At 45.1% G+C, this 7,494-nt stretch overlaps 1 long non-coding RNA gene across 2 annotated transcripts in view; it reads left to right on the top strand.

Moving 5' to 3' along the window:
- The window catches only part of LOC129701292 (uncharacterized), an 11,967-nt gene extending 5,359 nt beyond the window's left edge, over positions 1 to 6,608 (top strand). For both annotated transcript variants that reach the window (XR_008724178.1, XR_008724179.1), the window contains exon 3: positions 5,617 to 6,608. This is a non-coding gene — a long non-coding RNA (uncharacterized LOC129701292). The remainder of the gene's footprint in view (positions 1 to 5,616) is intronic.
- The last annotated feature ends 886 nt before the right edge of the window (positions 6,609 to 7,494 follow it).

Below are 7,494 nucleotides of genomic sequence, written 5' to 3'. Positions count from 1 at the left end.
TGCATAATGAGTGTAATCGGCATAACTTAAACATCAGACATCTCTACTGAAGTGGTGATGCAAGTAATAACATACCATGGATCAACATCCTGCCTATTTTCGATTAAAAAATGAATGAATGCTAACTTTCTTAAATTCAAGACAGAAATTTTATTATTTGGATCAAAATCCAAGAGACAGGTGTTACTCGGTAAACTGAGAAATTTGCCTATGTCATACAAGAAGTCACAAGCCTGGGGGTAAAAATTGACAATGATCGTAATTTTAAATCTCACAAAACCTAACCTAGACCCCACCTTGCCAAGCAAATACAGACCTATTTCCAAACTGCCTTTCTTTTCAAAAGTCCTTGAAAAGGTAATTTAAATCAACTTATGCCTTACCTTCACCAAAATACCATCCTGGAAAGTTTCCAATCAAGTTTCAGGGCTCACCACAGCACAGAGTCTGCCTTGTTGAAGGTACATAATGTCCATTGACTCCGGCGACTGTGCACTCCTGCTCCTTCTCGACATCAGCCATTCCTAGAACTTCCCCCTTATCCTTAAACTGTGACCCCTTGTTCTGGACTTCCCCAACTTGTTTTCCATGAGACTGGAGAGCAACTCCACATAGGTTTAAAGTGAAAGGGAAAAGGTTTAATAGGAATCTGAGGCATGACCTTTTCACACAGACAGTGGTGGGTGTATGGAACAAGCTGCCAGAGGAGGTAGTTGAGGCTGGCACTATCCCAACTTTTAAGTTCGACAGATACATGGATAGGACAGGTTTGGATGGATATGGACCAAACACGGGCAGTTGGGACTAGTGTAGCAGGGCCATGTTAGGCCCAAGGGACTGTTTCCACTTTTAATAATAATAATGATGGATGGGATTTATATAGCGCCTTTCTAGATACTCAAGGCACTTTACATCGCATTATTCATTCACTCCTGAGTCACACTCGGTGGTGGTGAGCTACTTCTGTAGCCACAGCTGCCCTGGGGCAGACTGATGGAAGCGTGGCTGCTAATCTGCGCCTACGGCCCCTCCGACCACCACCAATCACTCACACACATTCACACACATTCACACGCAGGCAAAGGTGGGTGAAGTGTCTTGCCCAAGGACACAACGACAGTATGCACTCCAAGCGGGATTCGAACCGGCTACCTTCCGGTTGCCAGCCGAACACTTAGCCCATTGCGCCACCTGTCGCCCTTTTGTAAGTTTCTATAAGATCCCCCCTCAATCTTCTAAATTCCAGCGAGTACAAGCAGAGTCTCGACCTGAAATGCCACCTATTCCTTCAAAGATGCTGCCTCATCAGTGTTAATGTGCGGGGATCGCTGGTCGGTGCGGACTTGGTGGGCTGAAGGGCCTGTTTCCGTGCTGTATTTCTAAACTAAACTCAACAAAAAAAATCAGGCGTACAGAGGTATGGTGAAAAGCTTTTTTGTTTTGTGCTATCCAGTTAGCGGAAAGACTATACATGTTTAAAATTCAGCCATCCACTGTGTACGGATATACAATAAAGGGAATAATGTTCAGTGCAAGATAAAGCCCAGTAAAGTCCGATTAAAGATAGCCCGAGGGTCTCCAATGGGGTAGATAGTAGCTTGGGACCTGGTAGCTCTGGTTGTGGTAGGATGGTTCAGTTGCCTGATAACAGATGGAAAGAAACTTTCATGGAGCACAGAAAACTACTCGACACAGGAACAGGCCCTTCGGCCCATAATGTCCGTGCTAAACCTGATGCCAAGTTAAACTAATCCTCATGCCTGTACATGAACCACATCCCTACATCTCTGCATATCCAACTTCCCATCTCAAAGCCCCTTAAACACCACTATCATATATAATTCCACCACAATCTCTGGCAGTATGTTCCTGATCCCCTACATATAAAAGCCTGCCCCTGCACATCTCCTTGAAACCTCATCTCTTACACCTTAAAACTATGCCCTTTAATCTTTGACATCTCTACCCTGGGAAAAAGGTCCAGGCGAGCCCCAGGCTGCTGCAGGGCCTACAGCCGTCACCTCCAGAGAATGGAGGGATATGGTCTGTTCCTGTGCTGCATTGTTCGACAATCCAATATAAAAGGAACTGCAGGTGCCAGTTTATACCAAAGATAAAGTCTCTGCAAGCTACAATCAGTCTGAAGAATGGTCCCGACCCGAAACGCCACCTGTGCATGTGTAGGAAGGAACTGCAGATGCTGGTTTATACCGAAGATAGACACAAAATGCTGGAGTAAATTGGCGGCATCTCCTGAGAAAAGCAATAGGTGACATTTCGGGTCGGACCCTTTGTCAGATGAAGAAGCATCTTGACCCGAAACGTCATCTATTCCTTTTCTCCAGAGATGCTGCCTGACCCGCTGAGTTTCTCCAGCACTTTGTGTCCATCTGTCCTCTGGCATTGTTTTCCGTCCAGTGTATGTTCCAAGGGTGACTGATACTGCTCTGGCAACAGTGATGTAACAAACTTTCCCACCTGCATTACGCAACTCATATTGCTAACCACACCTTGCTGGTGTGTGCCAATGTGGACGATCAATTTGACATTTGTGCCTGAGCCAAATCCTCTAAGCATCTTGTTTTCCATGAGACTGGAGAGCAACTCCACATAGGTTTAAAGTGAAAGGGAAAAGATTTAATAGGAATCTGAGGCGTCACCTTTTCACACAGACAGTGGTGGGTGTATGGAACAAGCTGCCAGAGGAGGTAGTTGAGGCTGGGACTATCCCAACTTTTAAGTTAGACAGGTACAGGGATAGGACAGGTTTGGATGGATATGGACCAAACACGGGCAGGTGGGACTAGTGTAGCAGGGCCATGTTAGGCCCAAGGGACTGTTTCCACACTGTATGACTCTATTCAGTAAACAAACAATGCAACTAGGAATAGATACATTTTTTATACATACCCCCATGATAGATATCGCTAGTCTGATAAAGCAAGAATGAACAAGTTGAAAGCAAACACATGGAGATGCAGGAAATCAGATCAAAACTGTTACCGAAAATAGAAAGATTAAACGAGAATTTACCGTTTGAAGTTTGATCTTTATTTTATGAGAAGTTGAAGTGAGGGATCACACGAAGAGCCTGCCAGCCTGCCTTCAAAGTAGCTGTATGAAACCACAGAATAGTTGCTGACCTAGGAAGATTAAAGAGCTAGAACTACCGAATGATCTTTATGAGAATAGGGTAGGGAGGGGAGGGCACGTAATCCCTCACTTAAACTTCTCATAAAAGGAAGATTTGTATTATTGTATTGTATTGTATTTTAGGGATCAAACTTCAAACGGTAAGTTCTCCTTTAATCTATTTTATTTCGAAGTCACGTGAGTGACTACGTGAAGATTTCAAAGCTCTGTGGTTTCATGCAGTGACATGCAATCTGTGTGTGACTTAAACGGATAAACCATTAATGGTAGGAAAAAACATGAGTTATTAATATCATGATGCTAACTTGCATACACTGTTCTTAACTGGACCATAGTCCAAATAGACTGTTGAGTTAGACAATAACTCATACAACACTGTGCATAATACTATCTGCAAATATCCAGACATATTCCACCAGCGCTTAAACAGGCCCTTCGGCCCACCAAGTCCGTGCCGACTAGCGATCCCCGTACACTAGCACTGCCCTACACACACTAGGGGCAACTTACAATTATACCAAGCCAATTAACCTACAAATCTGTGCATCTTTAGATTGCGGGAGGAAACCAGAGCACCCACACAGGTCATGGGGAGAATGTACAAACTCTGTACAGTCAGCACCCGTAGTCAGGTTCGAACCTGGGTTTCTGGCGTTTTGAATCAATAACTCTACAACTGCCTTCCAAAACTCGGCAAAAACATATGGAGTTGGCCGTGGCTGAATGTTGCAGATGAGTACATCCTGAGATAAAGTCTGGTGCACTGACAGATACACTGAGGTTTGGTGGAGTTAATCCTGAGGTTTCAAGGTGAAGAGACTACAAGTTGTCAGGAGTAAATATCACCAGCAACTTGGCCTGGACCTGCCATACCAAAGCAATGGCCAAAAAAGCTGCCAACGGCTCAGGAAGTTCGGCAAAGTTCGGCAATGTCCCCAACAACCCTGCACCAACTTCTGCAACTTCTCTCAATATCAGCAAGGCAAAGGAGATAGTGATCGACTTCAGGAAGCTAAAGTGAAAAGCTTTTTTGTTGCGTGGTATATCCAGCCAGCGAAAACACGAGACATGATTACAATGAAGCTGTCCGCAGTGTACAGATACAGGATAAAGGGTAAGAAAAGCTGCTGTTGAAGTGAAGATTTAAAAGAGTGGAGTAAATGTAATGAATGATTGCAGATCCATTTCTGGGTCACCTGGTTTGGGTGCCATCTTGGTTCACGGGGTCGGTGGACGGCACAGTGGCGCAACAGTAGAATTGTTGCCATACAGCGCCAGGGACCCGGGTTCAACCCTAACTGCGGGTGCTGTCCATACAGAGTCTGCACATTTGCAACACATCCCTGTGACCGCGTGGGTTTTCTCCGGGTGCTCTTGCTTTCTCCCACACTTCAAAGATCTACAGGTTTGTAGGGTAATTGGCTTCTGTAAATTGTCGCCGGTGTGTAGGATAGTGCTAGTGTTACAGGTGATCGCTGGTCGGCATGGATAGAGTGGGCTGAAGGGCCCGTTTCCACACTGTTTCACTAAACTAAGCTAAACGTGACTATAATATACCTAAACATAAACCAGTCACTGTATACAACTTAATCTATCTTCATTCTAGATCACAGATACAACATCATATTACAAATGTAATATGAGGACATTACTGATAATGTCAATGTTTTATGATCCTTCCTTAATCACCCCTAAAGTTTAATTTAGCTTAGTTTTTAGTTTAGAGATACAGCATGGAAGCAGGCCCTTCGGCCCACCAACTCCATGTCAACCAGCAATCCCCGTAAACAAGCACTATCCTACACACACTGGGGACAATTTACAATTATGCCAAGCCAATTAACCTACAAACCTGTGCATCTTTGGAGTGTGGGAGGAAACTGGGGCTACCCAGAGAAAACCCACGCAGGTCACGGGGAGAACGTGCAAATGCTATGCATACAGCACCCACAGCCCATGTTCCACCATTAAGAAGCAATTTGCAGTTAGCCACCGTGTGGGTTCTCGAGTCAATAAAATGTGCATTCAGCTGTCTTTACTGGCACACCCTTAATGAATCAGCCCGTTAATAACAATCTTGTGGTTTTTGGCATATTGTTGCAAATAATTCCTTTCTTATTCCAATTGATTCCAATTACTGAGTTGTACAAACATGCGATAAAATTTGCTCAGAGACCACAGTGGAACTTATGATTCTATTCCTGTAAGTCAAGTGTCGCAACAAATTCATGTCCAATGCGCCTAACATTCCAATTATCAACAAGATGGCTTGAATGTTTTGAACTTCGGCGGCATGGTGCCTCAAAACGCCAGAGACCTGGGTTCAATACTGACGATACTGTCTATACGGAGTTTGCACGTTCTTCCTGTGACTGCATGGGTTTTCTCCGGTTTCCTCCAACATTCCAGAGATGTGCAGGTTTTTAGGCTAATTGACTTTTGTAAATCTCTCCTGATGTGTAGGATGTGAAACTGGGATAACATAGAACAGCGGATTTTACCATCGAGAGCTCGCAGTCTCGGAAGTGGCCGAATCGGGAACTCCAACGACGCAGAGTCACGACCAGCCCCGACGTTGGGTCTGATCGCTGGTGCGGGGAAGCTGACATACCCCCCCCGATGCAGGAGTTGATCGCCCCGATGCGGAGGGCCCAAACGCCGCCCTACGACAGTCAAGATCGTCCCGTCAAAGGAGGGCTCGAGGCCCCCGACTGCGGGAGAACAATGAAAGGAAGAGATTGAACTATTTTTCACTTTCCGTCACAGTGAGGAATGTGAAGGAGTCACTGTGGTGGATGTTTATGTTTGACTAACCCGACCGTGGGAGGACAAAGAGGAAGAAGATTGAACTTTATTCCCCTCCATCACAGTGAGCAATGGGGAATCCACTGTGGTGGATGTTTATGTTACCTTTTATGTGGTTGCTTTTCACTTAGTATGGCTGTATGGTAACTCAAATTTCACTGTACCTTACCTGGTGCATGTGACAATAAACTGTCCTTGAAACTCTGAAACAGGAGCACCCGGACAAATCCCATGTGGTCACAGCGCCCGGGGTAAGGATTGAACCCGGGTCTCTGGCGATGTGAGGCAGCAGCTCTACCTGCTGCGCCAACATGACGTTGAGATAATGAAGTTATACAAGAAGCACAATCAGAATCTTATTCCCATGCGTGGAATCGTCCAACACGTGAGGCCATCACCATAAGGTGAGAGGGGGAAAGTTTAAGGGGATGCACGGGGTGAGTCTTTTTACACAGAGAGTGGTGGAGATCTGGAACACATTGCCTAGGTGTGGTGGTGGAGGCAGGTACGATAGTGGCATTTAGGAGGCTTTTAGATAGGCATGTGGATGTGCAGGGAATGTAGGGATATGGATCAACTGCAGGCAGATGAGACCTGTTTAGTTGTCTCATAAATTCATTTCGTTGTCTCAAATTAAGACAATGACAATAAATTTGTTCGGTTCGGCATAGACGATATGGGCTGAAGGGCCTGTTTCTGTGGAGTGCTGATCTGTGTTTCATGAAACACAGAGTATTAAGTAAGAGGGAAAGTAGAGAATGGGAAGGAAGTTGCTCTTCAGGTTTTGAGCAGCTGTGTGGCACTGGGTGTGTTAGTCCATGGTTTGCTGAGGTATTGTTTGACTGCGAGTGACTGCATTAACACTGCAGGCTGAATCCAACACACATGTTATGCTTTCTACCAAAGATCCTATAGCGAGGCTTCTTTGCTTTCAACCATCACTGGCCTGTGGTGAATTAACCAAAGCACCCTAGTCACCCTGGTGTGAATTGCTAGGCCATTTCCTGTCATCTTACCTGAAGCTGGACGCGACATTTAAGACTGAGCTGGTCGAGTCTTTTGGGGGACTTCCAGTTTCACCTGTTTAGGCTGAAAGTTAAGGATAGTCAGTATCAATCTTCCCAGAGGTGCTGCGCTCAGTTTGTGTCAACATGACAATACATTGAGGAAAACCCCTCAGCGAATCTCCACTTACACAAGAAGGTTAAAAAAACAGACGCTTACTTCAACAACAAATATTCCTAAATGTCACAGTTGGCTTAATTACGTTAAGTTCAGACAGATACCTGCCATTTGGCGTACAATTCCAACCAGCTTGGTGCTGTCTTTCTCCAATTGTTTTGGAGAAATTTGCTCACAGTTGACCTCGGGCACAAACTATAATGTTAATCAGAGCTTTTTAACGTAGTTTTAGTTTAGAGATACAGCGCAGTAACAGGCCTTTCAGCCCACCCAATCCGCGCCGACCAGCACACTAACACACTCGGGACTCGGGACTTTTCAACTGAGGAATTTGGTTTGTAAATTGGCAAATTA

The sequence above is a fragment of the Leucoraja erinacea genome, chromosome 10 (assembly GCF_028641065.1).
Source record: "Leucoraja erinacea ecotype New England chromosome 10, Leri_hhj_1, whole genome shotgun sequence".
Taxonomy (NCBI): domain Eukaryota; kingdom Metazoa; phylum Chordata; class Chondrichthyes; order Rajiformes; family Rajidae; genus Leucoraja; species Leucoraja erinaceus.
Note: the sequence above shows the minus strand (reverse complement) of the source record. Positions and strands in the feature narration are given on the sequence as shown.